This window comes from Sciurus vulgaris, assembly GCF_902686455.1.
Source record: "Sciurus vulgaris genome assembly, chromosome: 6".
NCBI classification, from domain to species: Eukaryota; Metazoa; Chordata; class Mammalia; order Rodentia; family Sciuridae; genus Sciurus; species Sciurus vulgaris.
The window spans coordinates 145236873-145263126 of NC_136466.1; the positions used below are offsets into that span (position 1 = coordinate 145236873).

The 26254-nt window shown below is 42.4% G+C and overlaps 1 long non-coding RNA gene across 1 annotated transcript; it reads left to right on the plus strand.

Moving 5' to 3' along the window:
- Positions 1–378: 378 nt before the first annotated feature.
- Positions 379–25193, plus strand: LOC306663891. Its single transcript, XR_013764575.1, has 4 exons — positions 379–614; positions 9881–10018; positions 22551–22619; positions 24617–25193. It is a non-coding gene; the product is annotated as an uncharacterized lncRNA (long non-coding RNA).
- The last annotated feature ends 1061 nt before the right edge of the window (positions 25194–26254 follow it).

Sequence of the window (26254 nt, forward strand, 5' to 3'; positions counted from 1 at the left end):
GCCAGCAGCAGACAGCAGGACTGGAAGGAGAAGCACACTGGAGTCCCAGGTGACCTTGACAATGTTAGGAGCCAAAGCAAAAAAAAATTTTTTTTTTTTTTTAAAAGCAAACACATCACTGATCTTGAATGTTCATGAAAACAGTAACAAAGTCAACATGCTGTTCAGGAATTTTTATGTGGCCTTGATTTTTTTCCCTCTCTGTAGTATTTTGGCTTTTTTCGACTTCTCTCTCCAAATTAATGGCTCTTAAAATGTGGAGAAGTTTGTTTCCTTTGTTTGTTATTTCCACAATCCCAGAGGGCAGGGGACTCGAACCAAGGCCTCCAGCGTAAGAGGCTGGCACACTACGAGATGGGCTATATGGCCCACTGGAGAAGTGAAGTCTAAAATCCTAGTGTAGCTCATGTAGTGGAATCCGGCAGACACTCTGTGAAGATTGGCCTCAAGGATCAGCACTCTGTGGAGCTTTATGAGGCTGGCCACCAGATTCCGTAGCTAGCCATGTGGAACAACTTGGCAGGCCACTGCGACCAGATTCCAGTCCTGCCTCCCACCCAGTCCAACTCAGTCTTACTCTTCTAGTTCTGCTCTGGAGAGGAGCCGGCAAGAGGGTAAGTTCATACGCTAACTCAGCTGCGTGTTACATGCTGATGGTTGGTCCCAAAGGAGCCCAATAGGAAAAGTTTCTTTTCAAAAGTCACTTTGGGTCTGGTCAGGGGAACATGTAGATACTTGTTTCTTACTTTATATGAAGTCCAGGGGCTTTTGATGAGCATCTACTATATTCTGGGTATGAACACTAAGCAGAGTCCTTGTCCTCAAAGAGTACACTATTTAAAAAAGGAAATACACCTACGTTTCAGGTGCCACATAGGGGCCTATGAGAGAGAGTGACCATGGCATGAAAGCCCTCAGGAGCAGGTACCGGTCCTTTGTGCTGGCCCCACCAAAATGCCAGTTTCCAGATTTATAGAACTAACGGCAGATCCTTCAATACTTTCTGATTTCTCTCCCCTCCAGGATTTTACACTGCCTGAAACAGGCCACCTCCTTGCTCATTATTTCTTACTCATCTATTTGGCCTTAGCTCAAACACTATTTTCAGCCAGGCTTTTTCTGGATCTTAAATTTAAGTGAGGTGTACACTCTTTGGGTTTTTCCTAAATCATATTGCCACAGCATGTCGTTACTAGCTCTTGACTTACCCATCTTTCCCCACTAATTCACAAGCTCCTGGTGGACAGGACCATCACGAATGCACCTTGGAACCCTGGGCTCCTAGCACCGCGCCTGGCTCTTCATGTGCTCCCACTACTGTTTGCTGACTAAAAATAACAGGGCTCCTCCACAACACCCAAGAGGAGCTCCAGCTTCCTTTCAGCATCCTCCTACAGGAACGCAGGCTGAGACGAAGAGAATGACCCACCGGAGACCGATGGAGCATGTTCTCCCTCTCTGGGTCTCCTGTGCCTGGATTTAGATAAGAGCTAAATGCTAAAATAGTTCAGCATCTGCCAGTGGGATCTTGCAGGAAGCAGACAGCTTGTCTTCTCTTGTCACTCTCGTCAGCCTTGGTCTTTCCACCTCTCCAAGGCGGACGCCCAGGTAAAGTGAACAAGGCAGATGTACAACAGCTCCAGGAGCGTTATTTGCAATGAGAGAGAGCCACAGAAACCTTAGAAGAGGCTTAGTCATCAATGACAGCACTTAACTGGTGGTGTGGGACAGACTTTAGTCACCAACCTGTCATCTCTAGCAGCAACTCCTCTTCAGTATTTGCTATGGACAAATGATCTTTATTTAATCTTACATAACACATCTTGTTTTTGTCTCTGACTAGATTGTCATGGTACTTCTGTTCAGAAATTTGGGAGCTGCTCCATTTGAAGCAAATGCTCAGAACATCATTTCCCTTTGAGACCACCCCAGGGAGATCCTTACCTGTGTTGCACACTCAGTCGCCCTAGGGATGTCTCTCTGTAAGGAGACGCGCCCAGGGTTTCTACCTATAAATTAGCCAGAACCAGGAATCCAGCTGACCTATCACCTCAAGAACTGATTCTGTAAGTTTTCATTCATTTCAGGTTAAGGAGGAAATTTGAAATGAAGTTAAAAAAAAAAAAGCAGCTAACTGACCATTTATATGCTGAATATTAGCCCATCATGATTTGAAATTTCCCGATAAAACAACTCATAATGAAAATGCAAGGAGACTCTTAACTGTAGCGATTCTAATGCTCACCTCTATTATTCTAATAATAGAGGTCTCAAATGGAGCTGTGGGGAACAGTGGCTGCCCCTGACTAGAATTCAACCAGAAAGATCAAGAGAGAGCCCTAATTGCCTTTCTTCTCAGATCAAACAATTAACTTAATTCTCCAGGCCTACACACCGAAATGTGTTTGAGGAGATTCAAATAGGTTACTATGGAGGATTAAGGTTTTCTCTGCAGATTATACTTTTATGCCCTGTAGTTCATTGCTTGAAGTGTTAAGTAGTTTTGTCAAAATAAGCAGGGCTGGAAGGATTTTTAGAAACTTACAAATCACATACTCTTGCTGAGTAACACAAGGGACATCTATTTTTTTCCCTTCTCCCTCTTTTCTTTAAAAAAAAAAAAGTCTAATGGTGTGGCTTGGGAGTGGGGAGAAATTAACCATGTAAAAGATTAGTTGGAAATTTCAAGAGGCATCTCAGATAAGAGGAATACAAGTGTGGGGATCTATTGTGTTTTGTCTCTTAAAAATTGTTTCACAAATGATGTGGCTGAAGAAGCCACATGAAGAGAAGGGATTTTCTCCTGAATGCTTAACTGCCTGAAGACAAAGTCCAAAGGGGATGTGAAATCCGACCCTCGAGACTTCTCTGTAGTGCTGTGCTAATCAGTGTTATTTTACCCAGTAAGACTCCATTTCTGCTTAAAGGAATTGGTGGCAAAGTAAGCTTTCATTTTCTTACAATGGAATATTCCAGAGAAAGGACGCTCATCAGTGACGGTCTGTCCTTGGTTCCACAAGTGGCTGTTGCTCAGCCAACTTCCTCCTGCTCGGTTGTTCTCCCAGCTGCTGTGGGAATGCGTCCTCCTCAATTAGAAGGTTGCATGATGAATTTACCCAGGTCATTAAGCACAGAGCGTCGGTGATCTGTACATCGCCCTCCACTCTTTCAGCCCTCCTGGGTCTGTCACTCAGAGCAAAGCCACATTAAGAAGCTTAATTGATGTTGCAATGTTGTACAACAAACAGTGAAAGTAAACTGCAGACCAGATAAAGCCTTGACCGTGACTGGACAACCTGGTGTGCAAACGTCTCCCAGAACCACGGCACCTCTGTTTTTGTTCTGTCTGGGCACCATCGTGATTGCTTCCCATGTCACACACATTTCCAGTTTTTCCAAAACTTGACATCGTGCACTGAGTCTTGACAGGTGCTAGGGAAAGTTCTGGCTTCGATGTCTTAACTCCTCCTCTTTCTCCACATCCCAGCCATACTCTCCATCCTCCCACGGGTAAGAAACCCATCGAGAGATGGCAGTACTTGACAGTACTCTCAAACCACATAAAAAGGACCCTCATGTACCAACATGCTCCTGTGTTGGGAAACTTCATATGTCTCCTAACCCCCTGCCTAAGGAGGCAAATTGTAAGGCAGTGTTAAGCAGTTAGTTTGGGGATGTGAGATTGACCTGGACAAAGCTAAATGGTACAGGGAGAGAAAAACCAAAAGCCTGGAAGGAAGGTAAGAGAGCTAGAGGCTAAGAAAGGGACCCCGTGGTTCCCAGAGTCTGGGAGCCACAGCATGAGGAACGAGGTCGGCAGGCAGCTGACCAGAGGAGGCAGAGAGAAATCTACCGGAGATTAGGCATTGCATGCTCCCTTTGTTTTCCCGTCACAGTATTAGTAAAATGTCTCTTGCTCCGTCATGGTCGCAGAGATGGAGTGAAGACGAGTATTGAGTCCTCTCCACAGGGAGGGGGCAGGAAGCAGACCACTCAACTCTAGCCAAATCTGGGTCATCTGGCCAAGAGGACTGTCTCTTCCACTGCCATCTTTTATGTCTTCCTTTCTCTGTCACATTACCATCTTGACTGAGTCCTAAATGGACCCCTCTGCTCTTTCAGTCCCCGAGCCTCAGCCTTCTTTTTTAGATACTCATCTCTCTGTTAGAGTCCCGGCGCAAATTAAGTCCCTTCAGTGGCGTTGGCAGTGTTCCAACTGATGAGGACTTAGAATGCCTGGGACTCACGTGCAGAACGAGTGCTTTAAGATGGGGTCAGCAAACTGTCTATGTGAAGATAGTACATATTTTAGTATTTGTGCGCCAGTCCAGATTTCGATGTAGGTACTTAAGTAACAGGAGAGAAGACAAACTTACATAAATCGTAGATAAAATTCAAAACTGTATAGGTATTGGCATTTGGATTCCATGTTTTTCATATGCCACAAAATATTACTCCTTTTTTTCCAACTATTTAAAAAGACAAAAACTATTCTTAGCTTGGGATGCATAAAAACAGATGGTGGGCTGGTTTGGGCCCCTAGGCTATAGTTTACTGACCTCTGCTTTAAGAGGATTGAAAAATAGTGCCATGAAGCAATCTGCCTTCCAAGTGCTGTGTTCCTCCCCGAGTCTCTGCAGATTTGATGGTAATAATCTGGATAAAAATGTCAATCATCAAAGCCTTAGTTCTGAAACCAGTGCCTGTAATTCATGACAGGCAACAAGATGGAGTTATAGAATTTTTAGCTTTTCTTCCAGATAATTAGGCTGCAGGCCCAAATGCCTTTGTAATTAATGTTGGCATATTCCTTAAGCACATGCCCTTTATCAGGAGTCTGCACCAGGGACCACAGTGATGATCTTATGATTTTATGGCAACACATAGCTTTTAAAGCATTTTAACATGTGGTATCTCATTTACTTCTCATAACAGTCTGAGAGATAGAAAAGGTAATGGTGATCTTAATTTCATGATCAAAAATCTAACCCAAACCAATATTTCAAGAAGGTATGGAGCTACCTGGAATCTGGCATCCAGGAGTAGATGGAGCTGGGACCTTAGGGCTTACTGTGGAGCTGAGGATACAACAACAAAGAGGAGACACTGGAATTTGGTCAAGAAAGTAGGCAGCCAACCAGGTAAATAAAACAACCCATCAACATTAAAAGAACTGTGCATGCATCAAGATGAAAAAGAAGCGCAAGTCCCCGATTGAATACATCCAGAAATAGTTAGCCTTATTTATTGTAACCTAAAAGCATATCTTAAGGTAAAAGGGTCTAAAAGATGAATAAATCTCAAAAGATAAAAAGAAGAGACTTCAAGGTAATAATTAGACTTCCAAAAACAGTTCCAGGATGCTTCCAAGGGCTAGTACTAGTACATGTATTCTGTTAGTAACCATCTATGTCAAGTTCTTAAAACAGGCAGCAAAGAGAATGTTAAGAAAGCCGCAGAATGTAGGTAGAACATAAAGGAAAGCATGAATTGGGACACAAAGCCTGAGATAGTGACCCTTTCGCACAGATCCAAAGGGGATCACAGAGGCCGAAGACTTTAATGAACGGAGGCAGGTTAGTGGCGAAGGCGATCTGCTGCCCGCGCGCAGCACGGCCTTCCTTCTGGAGAGAGGTCAGAGAAGCAGGGATCGCCTGCTGCTACTGTCTGCTTCAATTGCGGCCACACAGTGACATCACACAAGCCTAAAGTTCTTTGAGCACTACCCCCAGGAAGTGTCACTCGGTGACAGTACCGATGGCCTTGCAGGTACTGGTTAAGAGCAAAAGCTTTGGAGTTGCACTAAGCTGGGTTTCAGTCCCCAGCTCTCCCCTGACTGGCGTGGGACTGTGGGGAGCCTGCCTTTGCATCGCTGATGGCTTATTAAGGACAATACGGCTGCAGCATCTTGGGCTTACTGGGAGAGCTAAATGAAACAATGCAGGTAAGATGCCAGCCTGGAGCAGGTGTGTGACATGCGGTACTGTTGTTTTCAGTGTTATTTATGGCCCAGCAGCAAGCCTAAGGGGCTAATGGCTCTGTGGAGAGGGAGGTCAGAGGCAGAAGAAAAGGCTCTGGGTTGGGACCCAAAAGACTTGGGTCATACATCACATTCCTACTCCAGGGGGAGGTTAAGTGAGCTAAGGAAGCCTTCTCCTGGGGGCTGAGTTGCCTCAACTCAGCAATGGAGCTCATAACGTCTGTCTCAGGGTCATTGGGAGGATTAAGTAAGAAGAGAGCTTTATAGATTATATTATTACATAGTGCCACAAAAATGCTCACGGCAACATCTCTGGATGTGCAGATTTATACATTCCCCATCTCAATCCATAAAAGACTAGACATCCTCCAAACCTCTGGCAAAGCTCAAAGTCACATGGAAAAAAAGCCACACAAAATAATGAATTCTAAATATGAGGAATGAGGAATAAGGGAAAGTAGGAACAAAAGATGCAGGAGAAAGAAACATTCAAAATTATATACTGGAATTTTTAGGTCTACTTTACTGTTCAAACTGAACATCAAATTTATCTGTTTCCTGAAAGTCAAAGGAGAAAAAGGGAGATGCGGGTTTTCATTCTCATTTAAAAATATACATCTCTTTTGCCATTTGTTCTCCCCATTGCTTTCTTTGTTTCTACCCTCCTCCTTCTAGAAGAAGTAATTTGCAATCCTTACTACAACCTTACCAAGGTAAGTGCTAGTTGTAGATGAAGAAATCAAGGCTCAGAGAAGTTACCTAGCTTGCCCGAGGTTACACAGTAGTATGAGACAAGGCCAGGGTTCAAATCTAAGCCCAAAGGTACTAAAGCCCTGGTTCTTCCTACTGCACCCTGAGTGAAATCATTCAGTAGGAGCCTTCTTGGACTGCAGCAGCCAGGAGGCTGTTCACTGTTGACTTAGCCAGGGACTGCTTCAGTATGCTTATATGTTCAGCTGAACATTGATTTCCAAAGCAAAGGAAGCGGAGTTAAACTCTGCCACTCCCTTAGTGTTTGGGTAAAGCAAAACCAGCCTTTAATGGTTCGTGGGCTGGGGACACAGAGGGAAGTGGCAGTTTGCTAAAACCTGGACTCCTAATGAATTAGCAGAGTGAACACGGGGGGTACAGCACTCACTGAGGCTGCACGTGAAGTCAACTTGAGCAAGGGCATGACAATACCATGGCAAGTGCTCTTTAAAGAAAAAATTCCACCTTGGACTTGGATGGAGTAAGAACAATGTGGAATGCACTTGTCAGTGGCAGTGGAACAAGGCAAGAGGATATAGAAAACAAACGGACTCCCAGAGTCGCCCACCCAGCCTTTGAGTCAGGTCTGGTAAACGATATCATGACTCTGTTGTCCAGAATTACAAGTCATCATAACTAAGAGAGGTTCAAGTTTACTGTATAGTATAAAGAATATAGTTCCCACTGGTCTTTTTAATAGGTCCATAAAGTCCTGAATTAAGGAGCTCCTTTGTGCACCATCATATTGCTATCCAGGCTGTTGAAACCTACCCATTATTGCAGCCCAGAGTAGGTGACACCATGATTTTAACACAGTCTATGTCTCTCTGGGTAGCTATAGATTATATGACCATGGATTCCAAAGTGCATTTCACAGTAGGGTCTTAAAGGAGACACCGAGTGACCAAGAGGGCAATGTCTTCAAGCAATATTCCTATAGTAAAGAAACATCTGAAATTGAGGGCCTTTGTTCTGGTGTCTCTTGATCAAAGCTAAGGGTTTAGTGCCTGTAGTATAGCTTGGGGAAAACAATTCTGCAGAAGCAACTATCACGTGATTCAATTATGTGCCTTCTGATGTCAAGTTTGATCAAAGGATAGGCTTTGTATAGCACTGAGTTATATATATGTATATATATAAAACAATAATAGTCATATATATGCACATATATATGATAATATATCTTGTATATTTTAAATAACTACCCATCAATGTCACTTTTTTCTTGACCTGACATCTTGATAAGAATTGGCCAGTCAATAGTTGGGTTTGGACACTGTCTTAATGTTAGTATCAATTGATGATGGAACTATGTCATTTAGAAATAAAATACCCTGTTGGCAATTGAATTCTATTTTATAAACTGTGAGTGGGCAAAATATGTTATGTGTTTTGATAGCCATTTGACCACTGCACAGAGGCGAGGTTCAGAAAGCTAGGATTGTTCTTAGGAAATAGTTCTGGGACTTTTCTGGTCCTTTAAAAGATGATTAATTAAGCTGTGCAAATTTTACATCATAGAGCATGAGAAGAAGCTCTGGGCTTGTAAACTGTTAGAGCAGTTATTACTAGCTCCCCTCAATGACCATATAAAACCCAGATAATGTTCCCGTTGATGACACAGTTTTGATCAAAGCAGTTTGATACTGCCAGAATGCATTAATTGAAAGATGTACTTACTTCAGTTTCTAAATAAATTTACCTGTTTTATGAGATAATTGGATATGAACCAATTACATTTTGGACAACATCTGCCAAAAACGATTTTAGTTGGGTCCTGTAATTAATTAACTGGAGGACTCTGAATCAGAAGGGTGTACTCATTATGGAATGTAATTTGGAGAATTTGGGGCCATAAATTGCTAGCTGTGAAGCTATTCAACTCTAGTCATGGTATTTGAGAGAGGGAGCTACAGGGTTGTGAAGTGGACCCTAAATGAAATCCTTGCCTTTACTTTGAATGAAAAGCATTTGAGGACAGAGCCAGGGAAGAAAGACATACAAAAGGTCACCAAGACAAAAAGAAATCTGAGGGCCATTTCCTTGGTTCCACATTATCCATATGAATTGGAATCAGAATGTCACAGTAGTAAATCCAGAAGAATCTGGCTTTATAAGTAAGTTATTGGCCCCTCTGTTGACTGACATCTAGCTTGAGAGAGTTGTGATGGGAATATGTTATGTTGCAGTCCTTTGTGCCACATGTGTTTTTTCTCCGCTAAGTTACTACTAGATAACTAGAAACATGAGGGTCTTTTCCAGGAAAGGCCTCAAGTAGATAATGGCTTTTAGTAGTCCTGTCTGTTGTCAGTAACAAAAGGTCATCTTTATCCCTTGGGATTCTGGGGCTACCAGGGAATATAGTGTCCCACTTATCCACCTTTATTTTCAACTCCCCAAAATGCAGTCCTGACACAGACGTAAGTAAAGAGCACCACTTGAGAAACTCCCAGTTCCATCCATTTACCAACAAATGCCATAATTTCATTTCTTTTTATGGCTGAGGATAAGTTATACTTTATGTATGTATATTGTGCCAAAATACATTCTACTGTCATGTATGACTAAATATTTTTTTTTAATTTTTAAAAAAGAAACCCTAAAAAAAAAAAATAATAAAAAAAAAACCCTGCCCCAAAGAAAGCCTCATGTTTAATTAACACTTAGTCAAACTTTATGACTCTTTTTGACCAGGGTTTTCAATAAAGATGAGAGTCTGGTTGTTTCTACTCTTCAGACAGAGAAACAAAAAGAGAAAAAGAATATCTCAAAAATAGCTGGAGATGTGGTGGGAGCCAGAACAATGTGGAGTCTGTAGTCAGAATTAAAAATTCTAGACCCAGAACCTTGTTTATAATTAGACAAATAACAGTTCTCAATCAAGAACTGGCTAAATGCTATTTTCCAGGACATTCATGCTATGTATTAAATTTGATCATGAAATGTATCTGTAAGCTCAAAATCAAGTAGTATTTTGTCAGGGAGCAGATTTTATAATTTGAAGAAAAACAGATTTGCACCAAAGACAGACTAAAAATAAGAGGATAATGAAGGGAAAATGAAAGAAAAAACAAAGGTTGATTTAAGAATAACTGCACAAAAAGTATACTAGAAAATAACTTTGGGCTTCCTACAAAATTTGTGCCACAGAAGCTCAGCCTGGTGTGCATACAGGACTAAGAAGCAACCACTGGCATCGGGATTTCCATCCAGAAGGATCTGCCCAAGCAGCAATGGAGGAAAGTCAGGACTCACACCATTCTTGGAAAGATGTGTTCATGCAAGAAGGTTGGTAGCACCATGGGGCATGCAGGGAGGAAACCACTGGGCAAGTCTGCAAGCCCCACTGTGTGTGTTTGTGCACACTGCGGGGACCGTCAGAGTGAAGAAAGCAGTGCGGGCACACCAGGGTTCTATCCTCACCGTCACCTGGGTCAAGGCCTGGGGGGCAGAGGAGTCGATTCTGAAGCTGTGTGAATTGAACAGGGTGACGCCATGACAGCTGCTGCTGGGAGGCATCCACTGAGTGGCGCAGTGATGGAAGAGTAGGAACAAGGGGCTGTCCACACGTTCAGTGCTCTCTGCTTCCCAACCTGTCGAAATGAGTGCCTGAAAGATTTCCATACCTGAAAGATTTCCCTTACAATAGATTTAAAATGATCAAGAAAGAAGAAATATCTTCAGCCTTAAAGGAGATGATATTGTGTGGTGGTTGTGTGTCTGACAACCGACGTTGAGGGCTGGCTTTGCCTTCCTAGCAGTGTGACTTCAGGCAAGTTCTTAATACTTTGTCTTTTTTTTTTTTTTTTTTTTTAAATTTCAGTAGAAGGGATGGAACCCAAGGATGCTTTACTACTGAGTCACAATCCCAGCTCTGTGTTTATTTTTTTATTTTGAGACGGGGTCTTGTTTGGTTGCTATGGCCTTGCTGAATTGCTGAGGCTGCTTTTGAATTTGTAATCCTCCTGCCTCAGCCTCCCAAGCCTCTGGGATTACAGGGGTGCAGCACCATGCCCAGTAACTTTGTCATTTTTTTTTCAAATGAAAAAATGGACAGACCATTTCAAACCATGAATGCTGTTGGTAGAGGTGTGGTTGAGAATATCTGTGCCCTATCTGGGCATCACTGGGTACCCCGCACTGTCCGCCAAATTCTCTGATCCTAAAATATTATGCTTGGTGGGTGTCAAGTTCTCCCCCATGCCCATCTGACTTGTGGGGAGAAGGAACAGAGCGTCAGTCCTCAAATAAGTTTGCAGCAGAGCCCCCTGGTCAGCTGGAATCAACAGAGGCTGGCAGAACAGCTTTTCCTTCATGGGATCTGAACCTCCTTGAAAGGCAACAAGCCTTTGCTGTCTGTTGTCTCAGAAGTCTCACCTTTGAGCCCCAATTTCCCTAAGCAAAGACCAGGAAGCACAACTAATGCACTCAGGGGGTGCACACAGCTACACCAGCAGAAGGGCCGTTTCCTATTGATTCAGCCACTTCTGGGTTCTTAGGGTAGTACTGTTTAGAGAACAGCTTGACTGAGGTATCCCCTGGGGTAGGTAATGATAAAGGGGAACAAGCTTCCACTTCATTTCTCTTCCTACAGTAGAGTCTTCAGAGCCTTCTCTTCCTCTTCTGCCTGTATCTTTTTTGAGTTCATCTCTCTTCCACTTGTCTTTGTCTTGCATTGCTATAACAAAATACCTGATGCTGGGTAATGTATATAAAAAAAAGATTAATTTGATTCTTGGTTCTGGAAATTCTAAACAGCATGGTGCTAGTGTTCCAGTGAGGACCTCCTGGCTGCTTCACACCATGGCAGAAAAATAGAAAGGGACTGGCTCTACCTCTTAAAGCCTCCACCTCCTCAGCACAGCCCCTTGGGGAATTCACTGTATGAACCTTTGGGTGAGAAACCATATCCAAATCATCGTACCCTTAATCTCAAATGTGGCTGCCAGAGTCAGCAGAAGCAGGAGGAGGTCACGTGGTTTTTACCTCCTTCTAGTGCATAGAGTCATGTAACCTGTTCCTGTGATGCAGCACCCCTGGCCTGAATCCTGCTGCCAAGACAGGAATTCTGGCTGTCATGCTGCTCAGCCAGTCTGTTCGTTGGGTGCTGGCCGAGGTGCTGATCAGGTGGGAGTCAGAACCCAGAAGTTCTCATGCAAATGCCACTCCTGCAAGACAATGGAGCTGGATGCCTAGTCCTGATTGGAGGACCCAGTAACTTCCAGCCCCATGGGAGAGGCAATTGTTGTTATGGTTCTGGGGACTCCAGTAGTGAATCCCCCTCAACTGGGCTTAGGAAGGAAGGAGGCGAGCAAGGGCTCCAAGGGCAGCACATTCAGCAAGAACATAGAGTTTGATTTGGGTGAAGATGGGGTAGAACATGAGAAGGCTGAAGTTAAAACTCCTAGGTTGAAGGCCATGGTGCTCCATGGAGCTGGTTGAGGGTTTGGGGGTGGGAAATATATGTTTGGGAAGGATCATGGGAGCTGCCAAGATGGAAAGAAAGGCTAGAGAATAGGGGCAAGACAGAGGTGGGGCAGGAGGCAGGGGATGGAGTCAGTAGGGTTTACTGCTGGACTACAGCAGAAAGGCCCAGAGAAAACGAGAGCATCATGGTTGGAAGGGGCCTTGATCAGGAGGAGCCTTCTAGGAGGAGCAGTGTTATTGTGGCAGAGGGTCTCAGGAAGTGGGTTTTAGGGAAGGTCTTCCTCTCTCTGCATGTGCATAACAGTGATCTGAACTATTTAATGCAAAATCTTTATTTGCAAAGAGTGTATAATTTAGCTGATAAGACATGATATGCACTCAATAGAGGGTTAAATAAAATCCCAGCAGCATGCAGTAAAGTGATCAATACATGGCAGTCAGTATGAATGAGAGTTCTGAGAAGGGAGGGCGTGCAAGGAGGATAGCATTAACAGATAGGATGGAATGATTGGAGGCGGCCACAGGAGGAACAGCAATCCGATCTGATTCTTGGAGTGTGAGGATGCTTTGGAGAGGTAGGTACAGGAGGAAGTGGGTATCCAGGCAGGAAGATGGCACCATGGCAAACTTGAGTGAAGTGTGTTCTCAGGAAAAATAGAGCAGGCTGGCCTGGATGGGCATTCTATGAAGGGACAAGTGGGAGATGCATGGGGGAATAGCAAAGAGGCCACAGTGTTCTTCCCCACGAGCTGCAGGAAGAAGCCTGCCAATACAAAGGTGTCAGAGCACAGATATACAAGGGCACCTTAGTTATCGAACTATCTCCCTTAGCCAGGAGACTGTATTGTTATAAGATAGAATATATGAAATTAACACCTCTAAAGAAAACAATCAGAAAAAGTAAGACTAATCATTCTTAGGAGCCTAGCCAATAGAATCTGGTAATCCTCATCAAGCCCTATCAGGGAAGAGGAAGTTTGCCCTAGTGATTCTAGTCTTCTGGTCTCATTGGTAAAAACATGGCCTGCAGAGAGGCTGGCATCAGAGTGCTTGAATAGATATTCATTTAGATGAATAAATGAATTAATAAATGAGGTTATTAAACATTAAATTAATCCAATTTTTTTCTTTCTGTACTTGCCAAGCATTCTTTTGATTTTAACTTAACATTCCTTTTGGATTTGCCCACAGAGAGAAAAATTACTGAGCATAGACATTCTGAGTGGTCTAGTTTCTACAACAAGAATTTCTTATTGTAAAATTGTAAACTGTCATTTTGGTTTTCTACATCATTCTCACAAGTTTGGTTAATAGGAAAGATCTTCTCTTGGTTTTTGAAGCTAACTCCCAAGTACCGGGTCATGGTCAGTTTGATGGCACAAAATCCATCACTGCATGAGGCTTCTGGAAGATGACCTTGCAATGAGGTGAGAAAGTGCTCTGTGGACCATAATGTGCAGGGACTGAAAGGCCAGAGTGATGAGTTTTGAGTTAATTCTGCAAGACATTTCAGGTGTGGCTCAAGTCAATAAATATTTATGGAAACTTGCTAAGGGAAAGGCAATTTGGGGGAGGAAATGATTGATCAACAGTCTTCGGTGGAGTGTACAATGTGGTTGGTCAGGCAGCTCCTCGTCACACCTTACGTGGTGAACACTGGGATAAAGATGGAAACTAGACTTCAGGGGGAAAGTGGCATTCTAAGTAGGACTAGAAGGATAATTTTTTTAAGTTGGGTTCTTGCTATTTTACCTATGCAGATCTTGAACTTGTGGGGCTCAGGTGATTCGCCTGCCTGTCTCCTGGGACTACAGGTGTGTGCCACCATGCCCAGCCACAGGAAGATAATTTTTATCTAGCAGACTGCCATCTTATAATACAGGAGCAATGTCACAGATGTCAAGATACACCTGTGGCTGAAGAGTGGGGACGAGTCTGGGAAGGAGAAAGGGTGGGCATAACAAAGGCAACCTTGACTGAAGTGCCATCCTATAAGTAACAGCAAGCAGTTCATGGCCTGTGGACAGGAGAATGATGCAAATAGAGTTTGTTTCTCTTCAGAAGAAAGTTCTGGAATTTTCATGAAGAAGGGATTGGAAAGTAAGAGAAAGAAAGATCAATAAGGCTGTGTTACGTCCCAAGAGAAAGAGAGGCAAGCCTGCATAGAGGAAATGTGGTGGTGATGGTGGACAGGAAAGGGCAGCTTCCAGGGCAGGGTCTTGGCAGGTGGCCCAGCAACACTCCAGGCCCTTGGGTGGACTACAGGACTGTGTATACCTCAAAGATTATGAGCTCATGTTGCCGGAGTGCACTGTGAATGTAACCTGGGAACAGTCTCAGCCCGCATCCCTCAATGAGAAGATGCCAAGATGGCATTAAACATTCAAGGCATTTCAGGATAAATGTCTGTGGGAGATAATGGGGATGGAGTTGAGAGTCCTCAGAGAGGGAGGGAAAGAAGGAAGCAAGGAAGCAAGGGAGGGAGAGAGGAAAAGAAAGTTAAGTTTTCATGATGCCCTTTAGAAATGCTGTGCCACCTAAGAAAATTTCAGCGAAGCCACTGGGATATCTTTCAGTGTCTTATCCATTTTCTGCTGCTGTGGGCAAATGCCACAGACTGGATAATTTATAAACAATAAAAGTTTATTTGGTCATGGTTCTGGAAGCTGGGAAATCCACAGATATGGCACCAGCATCTGGCAAGGGCCTCTGTGCTTCATTATGACAGAAGGGCAAGCAGCATGTGCATGACAGACAGGAAAACCAGGCTAAACTCATCCTTTTCATCAGGAAGCTACTCCTGTGATAAATGCAATAGCAGCACTGATTCATCACGAGGCCTCGGCCCTCGTGACTTAATCACATCCTAAAGGTTCCAGCTTTTAATACAGTTACACCTGCAATTAATTCCAACATGAGTTTTGGAGGGGACATTCAGACCGTAGCAGTCAGTCAAAATACCCATTAGTCACCCAGAACACTTGTGCCTCATCGTTCCTGTTACTCGAAGTAACTGGGAGCAGACTGTCAGAAGCATAGACTGGGTGCAGATACTGCAGTGTTTCCAAGCACAGCTACTGGGAGATCAGAAAGACTCATGCTCAAGGTCACCACAAGGACACATGCCTGTGTTGGTTTTTCAAAGAAGTCCATAACCAAAATAGGGTTAAAGTATCACATTTCTAGAAACCGTGGGGGTTAAACTGACAACATGTGCATATGGTTTATCTGCATATCCAGGAGAATTGTGTTGCCGCTTCTTGGTCCATGATGTGCAAGAAAATGTGCTTTGTATCTGCCATGTTGTTTTCAAGATCCTGATGAGCGAGTTCACTAAATACCTACCAAGCCAATAGAAAGCCCAAATGACACAGTTGGAGTTGCAGCTCTGTGAAAGAGTTTCACGGAAAAATTAAGGTGACATGCAAACACTAGGAATGAAAAGCTTGTTTTTTTGTTTAGAACAGTGGAGATTGAGCAAGCTCTCAGTTTTTAATTTTATTTTAGATGAGGGCACCAGGGATAAGGTCCAGATATATCGTTTAGAGAAGCCAGGACAAGAGTGAGAGGAGTCCAAAAGGGGAACAGAATCTCTAGAGCACTTGTATCCTAAAAGCAGTGAGAACAGACTCTAAGACATAGTGGGATAGTCGAAAATGTCAAATGCTTGCAGAGTATCAAGTAGAAAGAGGTTCAGGGAAGATGGCATATTTTAAGAAGAAAAGAATCTGGAAACACAGTCTTGTGGGGATCCATACCACATATCTTCTCTTAGCACTGTATGACTTTTGCATTGTGGGAGTTTCCTGTACTTTCCTGAAGAACGATCCACTGCATTCTACCCCTTCTCAACTCTGAGGCAGGCCAAAGTGGGTGGGCCAGGAAGGGGACTGCAGGAATCAGGTTCTATTGTTGCATATCTGTGTGTCTCAGGCTTTTTCCTTTTTTATCACCCAAATTCCACCAGACAAAAGGCAAACAATACCTAGTACATGTACTTTGTGTTAAATATTTTAGAACTAATGAATATCTGACTTTTGAAAGCATACCATAGCATTTTTTAAAAAATAGATGATTAATATCATCTTATTTTGAGTTCATTTTTGAAAAACAAATTTTATTGGGTGAAGATACTTTTTTTCTGTGTAATGTGGGGAATGGAAACTTGTACTGTTGTCAGATGGTTCAGAAATGCTTCTCTGTGCCAGTTATTGATCCCTGATGTTTGATGACCAATACTTTAATTCCTATAAAGCTTAAGTATATGAAAGATCAATATAAGAATCATCCATTTGAACAGCATGTCCCGTACTTCTTAAATGGCAGTTTTGATTTTCTCCACTAGGTTACTTAATTCCCTTTCTGTAAAGATCCATACTTGATTTTTGTTGAGGGAATCTTTTATTTTTCATGTGAAATTTATAGTTTTAACTTTTTAGTAAGTTCACACTTTGTAATAGAGCATATTTCCCCCTTCTCCTTTATTACCAGGGCATTACTCAGTACTTAAGTGCAATAATGAGTTAATCTTGGTCCTGCTGAGGTGATTGGGGTGGGGGTGGGGGGCTGGTAATACATATTTGAATGACAGAGTGACTGGATTAGTTTCTTTTGACCAACTCAGTTCTATTTCTGATGTAAATGTCATATTTTACATGTCGCTTCAGCTTGTAAATTACTTCAGGTTATCTCAGAAGTTGACTGAGAATTAATCTTGAATTTCATCTCTAATAACAAAGAGGCAAACTGTACCCACTGAAAATAAAATAAAGAACAAGACAGTGAATTTTTTTTATTGTTCATGGCTTAATGTAATACAACGTAATCTACAAGAGCACAACCACCAGAGGCTTCATCTCCAAGGTGGGCCAAGAAGAAAAAATCACCTTTTCACTAGTTTTAGATAATACTTTGAGTTGGTTCAAGGAAATAAGGTCACGGGAGGCGGGTGGCCTTAGAAGTTGGATACAGTATACAAAACTTAACTAGTACTGTGATCTTGAAAAGTTAAATGGCTTCTTTGTAAAATTGAAGGAATGGTGCCAAATATCTCCTAGGGTAGCGTATGAATGAAAGATAATAAAATACGGGAAGCCTGGGACACATGAGCAGACACAGCTAAGTGCTCAGGAGGCTTCAGTTCCCTTCCTCCCTTTCCCATGAGCATCAGCGCAGGCAGAAACTCAATTATGGAAGACGAAATGAGCTGTCAAGAAACACTCAATTTTCCTTGCTCTTGTAAATTAAGAACATATTTATGAGTTATATTTTGGTGTGCTTACCAGAGAAAACAGAAACAAACAAACAAAAAAGGAAATACCCAACCTCATGGGTCCCTTGTAGTATCATGACTGTAAAAGATCTGTGGGCATTTGCAGTTTGCCATTCGAAATCTGGTATTCCTGAGTCCTAGGAGGAAGCCCACAAACCACTCTGCTTCAGGTATTGACATTCTCGTGAAGAACTGATATTTTCTATAGGATTATTACTCATCATGACTGAAGTTCGATAGATAAATTAAAAACACAGCCAGTCCTCACCCTGGAAGTGACTCACTTCTCCAATAATGCTCTCACTTTACTTCAAGATGGGCTTAAAGCTGCCCTGAATCAGAAATGCTCACTGTCAAGGGGCCTCTGGCCCATTCCCAGAAGAATTAGAACTGCATAGGCATTTGGCTGAGTGCTTTCTGGAGCTTGTCCTGCAAATTCCTGTAATTTGTACCAGGTCACTTGTTATCCATTTTAGCTGACTGAACAGTTTGAATCACGGGTGTGAAAAGGCAACCAAACCCATAGTCAGGGAAGACCTTCCAAGAATGCACTGTCGCCATTTTGGCCATGGGTAAACAGGGTCATGAACTTCAGCCAGCTCTTCCTTTTGCAGAAAACACTACACACGCACACACACACACACACACACACACACACACACACACACACACACAACTATTCTTTAAAAGAGAAATTATTAGTTGTTGCAAAAACCAATTGACAATGTGAATCTGAAAAAAAAAGAAAGAAAGAAATCTCAGCCTAAGCTGAAAATACTCCAACTAACTGAAAGCAAACACCTTGCAATCTCAAATGGGTCCCAAGGCTTGTTTTGAATATTTTTGGTGTTCTTTTTAGATAGATTAGAGCTTAAACACTTCAGTGTTTCTATCTGTTACACTGCAAATGTAGTGTTCAGGTACTTATTTTCCAGTTTAGTATTTTGCTAATAGTCTGTTATTTTCTGCCTAGGTTGCTTTGTGACAGTCTCATGCAGAATTTCCTCCTATGTGGTCTTTTCTCTTTAGATATGTCTTATTATCCATTAAAGAGTAATGAGATAAATATGTGCCATCAAGTGACTATAGGGGAATAAGTGCCCAGCACAACCTTGCAAATAAGTAGTTGCTCTCTCACCTGGAGAGCTTTAAAATATGTCCACACTGGAAACATTTTAAGGGGCTGGCTAGGAAAAAAGAAAAAACTTTACTTAGTGTTACATCTATATAGTTCTCACAGGAGTTTTGTTAAAACTCTACTTAGCATGAATACATGTGGGTGTTAGCAAGAAAGTGAACATGAAATGATTTTACACTGGGCAGGTTTGATGCAGGATATGAAGGCCGCAGTGACCTGAAATCCTGGGTTTCTGTAGAGGAGGGCAGCTACCAAGGTCAGAGCCTTGGAGGAAAGTGGTACACGGCAGAGGAATTACGGCCATAACCAGGGGGAGGGTTACTTTCTGAGCTTTCATAGCAGGAAGGAGGGACTGTAGCTCTCACCTGGGGCCCTCGCTCAGTGAATCAGAGGCTCATTGTGCTCTGTTCCTTCTGAAGATTGAGGGCATGTGGCTGCTGGGACTTCCAAATCCTTGATGGTTGCTTGGCACTTCACTGGAGTAGGAGGTAAAGCCATTTCCCCACAGTTCCAGAGACTACCCTTTGTTTCTCCGCTCAAGTGTCCTTTGGGGTTTTGCCCCACTATCTGTGACATTCTGAGTGCTGTATACCAGAATCTGTCTAACTCTCAGTCTCCTGTTTGTGAAGTGAAGGCTGGAAGCTGGAACGACACACAGCTTAGAGTTCTGGAAACTTAAAAGTAATTTTTCAGAAAATTTCTTGTATTTTCTTTCTCCATCTGAGTATCATGAGAATTCAAATTTAGAGATTAGTTGTCCCTAATATCAGTCCTGCTGTTCATGTTGCCGTAGTAACATTGCTAATGAAAGAAAGAGTTTCCAGGAGATTCATTTGTCAAATTTTGTTCCAATCACAGGACTGGCTTTATAAATTCCATGAACTACTTTACCTCTGTTCTTCTTCTACAGATTCATACATTATTTTATAGGCAGACTTGAAACAATGTAACTGGATTACAAGGTAATGAAATGCTATGACTGAGAGGTTAACTTTTTGAGATAAAAGATCATGGTCATCCTTGTTATATACCCAGTGTTTTCTTTCTTCAGTTCACACAAGCTTTAGTGGTAAAACATTTTTCCAAATCCTGCCTGTAGCCACAATATAGAGAGAGATGCCATCTAACTGCCCCCAAACCAGAAAACAATGCTTAAATTTCTGGAGCATTGGTAAATGGGAATCTCAGCCCCAGATTTTGTCTTTGACTTCATGTTTAGTTTGATGCTACCTATTAATGTGCAATACATTCTCTTAGAAGAATATACTCAGGGTGGGGCACAGTGGTGCATGCCTGTAATCCCTGCGGCTTGGGAGGCTGAGGCAGGAGGATTTTGAGTTCAACCCCAGCCTCAGCAATTGAGGTGCTAAACATTTCAGTGAGACTCTGTCTCTAAATAAAATACAAAAAAGGGCTGGGAATGTGACTCAGTGATTGAGTGCCCCTGAGTTCAATCCCAGATACCAAAAAAAAAAAAAAAAAAAAAAAAAAAAGATATTCAGGGGTGTAACAGGATATTCTCTGAGAAGTACATGCTTTTGTTCACAATGGCAGATTGAGCACACATTTACCTTTAGACAGTCCCTCAAACTCATCTGGGACAAAAAAAAAAAAAATGTACTATGGTTTCAGTGTGTCTCTCCAAAGCTCATGTGTTAGAAACGCAATTCCCAAATTCCTGGTAATGATACATGAAGTCGGGACCTTTGTTAGGTATTTAGGATTAGATGAGGTCACAAGGGCAGAGATCCCATGATGGCATTAGCTTTAAAACAAAAGCTAGCACACTTGTTTTCTGTGTCATACCCTCTATCACGTTATGAAGTGGCAGGAAGGCCCTCATCAGGTGCCATGTAGATATGGCACCAAGCTCTTCTCAGCCTTCAGAACCATGAGCCCCAAGCTTCTACTTTTTATAAATTACCTGATCTCAGGCATTTTGTGATAACAATAGAAAATGGACTAAGACAAAAGGATAAAAGCAGTTACCTCATAGTGAGAAGGCCAGGATAAGGGCAAGGAGAGGTGGGTCATCTGTGGGTGAGAAAGTTCGCTGAATTTCTGGGAAATAGAAAATGGAAGTGTGTTGAAGGAAGGGAACCCAGGACATGCTTTAGGAGGCAGCAGCATGAGTGGGAGCCAAGAACCTTGAAGAGATCCCAGATTTTACATTAAACCATGCGACAAGTCAGTAGTAACAGGATGAATAAAAGATAATCCAAAGGAACAACTACCTAGATGGCTTTTACAGCTCTGTATGAAGAACAACAAAAACATAGGTCTTATCTGTAAGCCAAACCAACTAACTGACCACCTAGTGAATCAGCCAAAACAGACCCCATTTTCTAAAACAATTACAAACCCCAAGAAAATATTAAGGTCTCAGCAATGTGTTGGTGCCTATGTTAGACCTGCAGCATAACAGCCTGGTCCTTCACTCATCTTAAAGCCTTACAAAGGAAACCTTCTCAAACAAAACTGTTGTTGACATGCTTCATCCATATGAATGACTTACCATCGGAATTCCCTCAAGGAGAGGTCTTTTGCAGGTATATACCTACAGCACAAGAAAGCCACATCAGTCACCCAGTTTTTGCTGTTAAACACAAATGAACATCATCACTCATAGGACAAAATTGAAAAGAATCATCTATCATAGGGCAAAAACCAGTCACTTGGGAAAGAAAGATCATTGCTGTGACAAAATACCTGAGAAAAACAATTTAAAGGAGGAGAGACTGATTTTGGCTCATGGTCCCAGAGGTTCATTGCATGGTTGCTTGACGTCATTGCTTTGTGCCTGAGATGAGGTTGAACATCTTGGTGGAGAGCAGCTGGCCCAGCAAAGCTGCTACTTCATGGGAGCTAAGAAGGAGCCAGAAACAAGATATATTCTCCAAAGGCACACTCCACATGATCTACTTCCTGCAGCTGGGCCCCACATTCTCCTAGCCCATTCAGCTATGAGCTCATCAATGGGTTAATCTATTGACGAGGTTAGTTCCCTCATCTAATCACCAAAGCCCCACCTCTGAACATTGCTGAATTGGGGACCAAGCTTTCAACACAGTCTTTGGGAGACAATATCCAAATAATAATACCTGTATCAGCTAAGATATTCAATTGCAAGTAACAGAAAAAAACACTACTAAAATTGGCATGAGTAAGAAGGCTATTTATTTTCTCATACAATCTGGAGATAAGTGTCCTTTGGGTCACATTAGATCTCATGAATTGGGTCTTTTATTCATGTCTATGCCTATAAAATCCCTAGAAATGGGAATGGGACTCTTGTGATTGACCAAGCTTTCTTAACCTTGACATTTCGGACCAGATAATTCTTAATTACACAGGAGACTGACCTGGGCATTGTGTGATGTTTAGTAGTATCTCTGGCTTCTATCTATTAGATGCCATTAACATCTTGCCCCTTTCTGACAATCAAAATGTCTCTGGACTTTATCAAATGTCCCTTGGGTGGGGGCACAAAATCACTCCTGTCTGAGAACTGCCACCTGACAGTAATTCTCAGACACCTGATTTTTCACTGGAAGAAAATTCGCTGCAAAGTTTGCATGTGATGCTGGAGGGCAACATCTCAACTAGTTTCAAGTGGGCCATGGGGGAAAATGGTGAAGAATGAATCTCCTAGAGAACAGAATCAGGGAAGGAGAAGGTCCCGGGAACTTCACAGAGAGAGCAGAACCAATATCTTCATTAGAGTGAGATTTGATACATGAATGGAAAAGTGAACTCCTCATTCTGCCATTTCCCAAATGGGCAGGTATTGTCTTGTTTTGTTTTTGTTTTCTCAGTTATTCTGTTTCTTCTCCATTGCACATCAGGGGTGTTTTTGCTTTGTCATAAATCATCTGACCCCAAGGAAAACCATCCACAACTGGCAGACAGGATAGACCATTTCTTGGAGGCTGCGGCCTTCAAGTTGGATGCAGCAACTGAGACTCTGGCTGTTTCCCTTGCAGATGGACATGGTGTGTTCCACTAGCATATGTGGATTTTGAGAAGCCAAAGGAAAGACTTTGGTGGACAGTGTAAGTTGGGTTACTCTATGCCTATTTCCAACCTCTTCCCTGTTTACCATCTTTATTATAAAGGTTGTAGGTATAAATGATCAGTCAGTCATCTACATAGCTAGGGGCAGCCAGCCATCTGACACAGTGCTGGTCAGTAAGGCACAAACGGAAGTATGCAGAGGGACCTTCTCTAGAAAACGTTTGCTTTATTGATAAAGGAGAAGGATGCCGCTGGCCTCAGCCCTCCTTCCTCTCACCTACACACAGCTGTTGTTCCTGCAGCTCCTGTCGTTTCGCAGCCATGGGATAGCAAGCCAATGAGCGAAGAATGCACGGTGGGAAGATAGACTGTCTGCGATACTGTTATTGGTTGTATCGGTTCACAATGGCCAGTCTCTGGACTTATTGCTATTTGAGTAAATTAAATCCAGATTTGTTTAGGGCATTGTAAGTCAGGCATTTTGTCATTTGAGACTGGACAGTAACTGATTAATAAAATTAGTACAGTGAAGGAGGAAGGGAAGAAGGAAGGAGAGATATGCTACATAGTGTCACTTGACATAGAATAGAAGAAATACTGACTGCTGCCTTGGTTTATGGTAATATTTAGTAATTCTTCACCAACCCCTGGCATCTTTCATTTTTCAATCCTGAAGTCTTTGCCTTGTTAAATACATTATGTTACATTGAGACATTCTGGGCTTATTACTTTGAGAAGGGCTGGCATAGCCACATGTATCAGTAAAATTTTTGGCTTTTAAAATTTTGAGTATGATTTTGAAATTCATTGTCTTGAAACCCATAACTTTTGATTTGCCAGAGAAAGAAATATGCCCCTGAATTCCACAACCAGGGTGTAAAGGTAGGTTTGCCAGAAGCAATGAAAGAGGTTAAAGGTCGAGAGAGTTAGAGGGAGAGCAAACACCCTCGGGAGACTGCCTGCACTCTGCCCACCCTGGCCTAGCCTGGGGCAGGAGGGGGCAAGTCTGAAAAAAGCAAGAGTTGAAAGGAGGAGTAGCCTCTTCTCTGGAAGGCGCAGGCTAGACAGCATGCCTCACAGAAGTGTGCCCACTTGCCAACAGCACGGTGTCATAGCTGTCAACGGGGAACTGAAGTGGGGCAGTCCTGAGCGCAGAGGACCTGAGACAGGTCTGCCGAGACTTCTGTGTTCCTGTGGTCACCGAGGCGAATCAGAAAATGACTTGTGCCTCTAAACAGTGCAACAGAAGGGCTAGTAGATCTAACGGGATCTCTTTCCAAAACAGAGATGGCACAAACCATATGGAGGAATAGTCAGAGATCATGGTGGTGCCTTGAATAGCTCAGTACATGTTGTCAACAGAGATGCTGAAGACTGACTATAGAGAGATGCCAAGTAGGATGTAGGCCAACTGTAGACCAGCAGACTGTCCACTCCTAATGCCTCAGTCCCACAAAAATCCCCTGAAACGGCCTGCCTTTCCAGGAAGAGTGAGTGGGAAGGGAGGAATTAAATCTGACTTTCTGTAGTTTAAATGTGAAATGGCCAAGTGTGCTGGGGATTGACAATGATTAAGGTTTCTGCCAGCTAGTGAAATGTGGTCTTTTACTTACAGAAAATAAAGAAAGCTAATCCTTTTTATGCTCAAGAACATGGCTTGAGAAAATTGAACCTGCTACATAAGACATTGAGGCATAACTATATTATTTAAAGTAATTAAAGATAAACAAGCAAAGAAATAAAAATGATAATACATCAAATATAAAGAAGAAGAGGTGGGAGAGGAGAAAATGGTTGAATAACTTAATTAAATCCTCATCTTTCATTTCTGGGAGACAATAGGCTAAATATAAATTTGATACATTCAGAAATCTCCTATGCATATTATTTAGTATTTTGAAGGTAATAAGTACAAGAATTAAAAACCAGAAATAGTTAAGAGGTTGTTTCTTAGGAGAGGCACGGGGGTAAGTAGGAGACTGTTTCTTTCCATTATAAATTGTTCTTACTATTTAATTCTTTTTTCTTCCAACAGGCTCATGTTACTTTTATATAAATTAAACAAGAAAAAAATCATCTTGAGCCTGTGTTTGCTGTGCTACCTGCTGCAGCAGTTTATGCTAACAGAATATGGGCACTGAAGATGAGAGTATCTCCGAGTGAGTCTTCTGAGAATGTGGAATCCTGTTGCTAGAAAGTGACCTTGCAGATCCCTGTAAGAACTCTACACTCTTGCCTGTGGGGTGGTGCACACTTGTAATCCCAGCTACTCAGGAGGCTGAGGCAGAAGGATTGCAATTTTGAGGTCAACCTGAGCAACTTGGTGAGACCTCATTTCAAAAAAAAATTTTTTTCTGTTTTAAGCACTGGGGTATAGCTCACTGGTAGAGTGCCCCTGATTTTAATCCCCAATATAGAAGAAAAACAAGTTAATCCAGGCTCTTTGGGCAAAGATGACAACCACCAGAACAATAAGAAATAGATATCATGGGGCAAGATACAGAAGTACAATACCATGTAAAGAGACTCTTCAAAACAGTTCTTGGGAATGAAATTGTATTGAAGGTTGTATTGTGGAAATTGGAGACGTGGATGACGAATGTGATATTTGTATGTGTTTTGTGTGTGTATGTGTGTGTGTGTGTGTGTGTGATTGCGTGTGTGTGTGTGTGTGAGAGAGAGAGAGAGAGAGAGATATGTAAGGGGGAGAAACAATGGGAGTGGTTCTTGAGGCTTAAACACACACGCGCGCGCGCGCGCGCACACACACACACGCGCACGCACACCTTGGGTTTTGGTTGGTGCTCTAGTTTACCAGTCCTTTTCTTCCCACTTAGCCCCTGGGTCTTGGGAACCCAGAACCTTGGAAGTAACAGTCTGTGTCCCCTCATAGGCAGAGGCCGACAGATAGGAGGTAGGAAATTATGGCTGAAATCTGAACTCACTTGGCCTGAACATGATTCCTGGAACAAAGGATTGGAACTTTCTGGGGATCCAAGAAATAGCCAGCAAATCCTTGCAATGTTGTTGAGCTTAAGACCGCTCATGCAACAACACTGAGATCACTTTTTTCTTATCATTTTTTTGGGGGGATCTGGGTACTTTCTATACCCAAAACTGACTGACAGCCTTCATTTTCTTCTTGGCCTAAAGAGTACTAAAAGAGAACTAAAGAGTAGCATCACTTTAGGAAGTGGTACAACTGATAAGCCCCAATTAGTGCTTCAGGCCATGTGTGCAAAAGAGTATTTTCAACATGCCACCAGGTTCATCCTTACAGAGTTCTAAGAGGTGAGTATCACACACACAAACACACACACACACACACACACATGCACACACATATATGTAATTCCAAATTATTTCTAGTTAGTTAGAAGAAATTAGAAGAATTAATGAAACCTTTCAGCTTGAATTTCTGCAAGAATTTGTAGAACTCTTAAAAAAAATCACAAAATGAGCTGGAGATTTATTTTCTAAAATTGATTTCTACCCATGGCACCAAAGGTATACTCATGCTGTTTCACAACTATATTATGGCTCCACCAAAGAAAAATTCTCTTCATGTGGCTACAGAGAGGTGAATAGGAGCTTCTGACCTCTAACAGTGCAATTTTGCTTTCCCAATAACAGCATCCTGGAGGCTTTGGGGGGAGATTGCTTTCACTAGAAT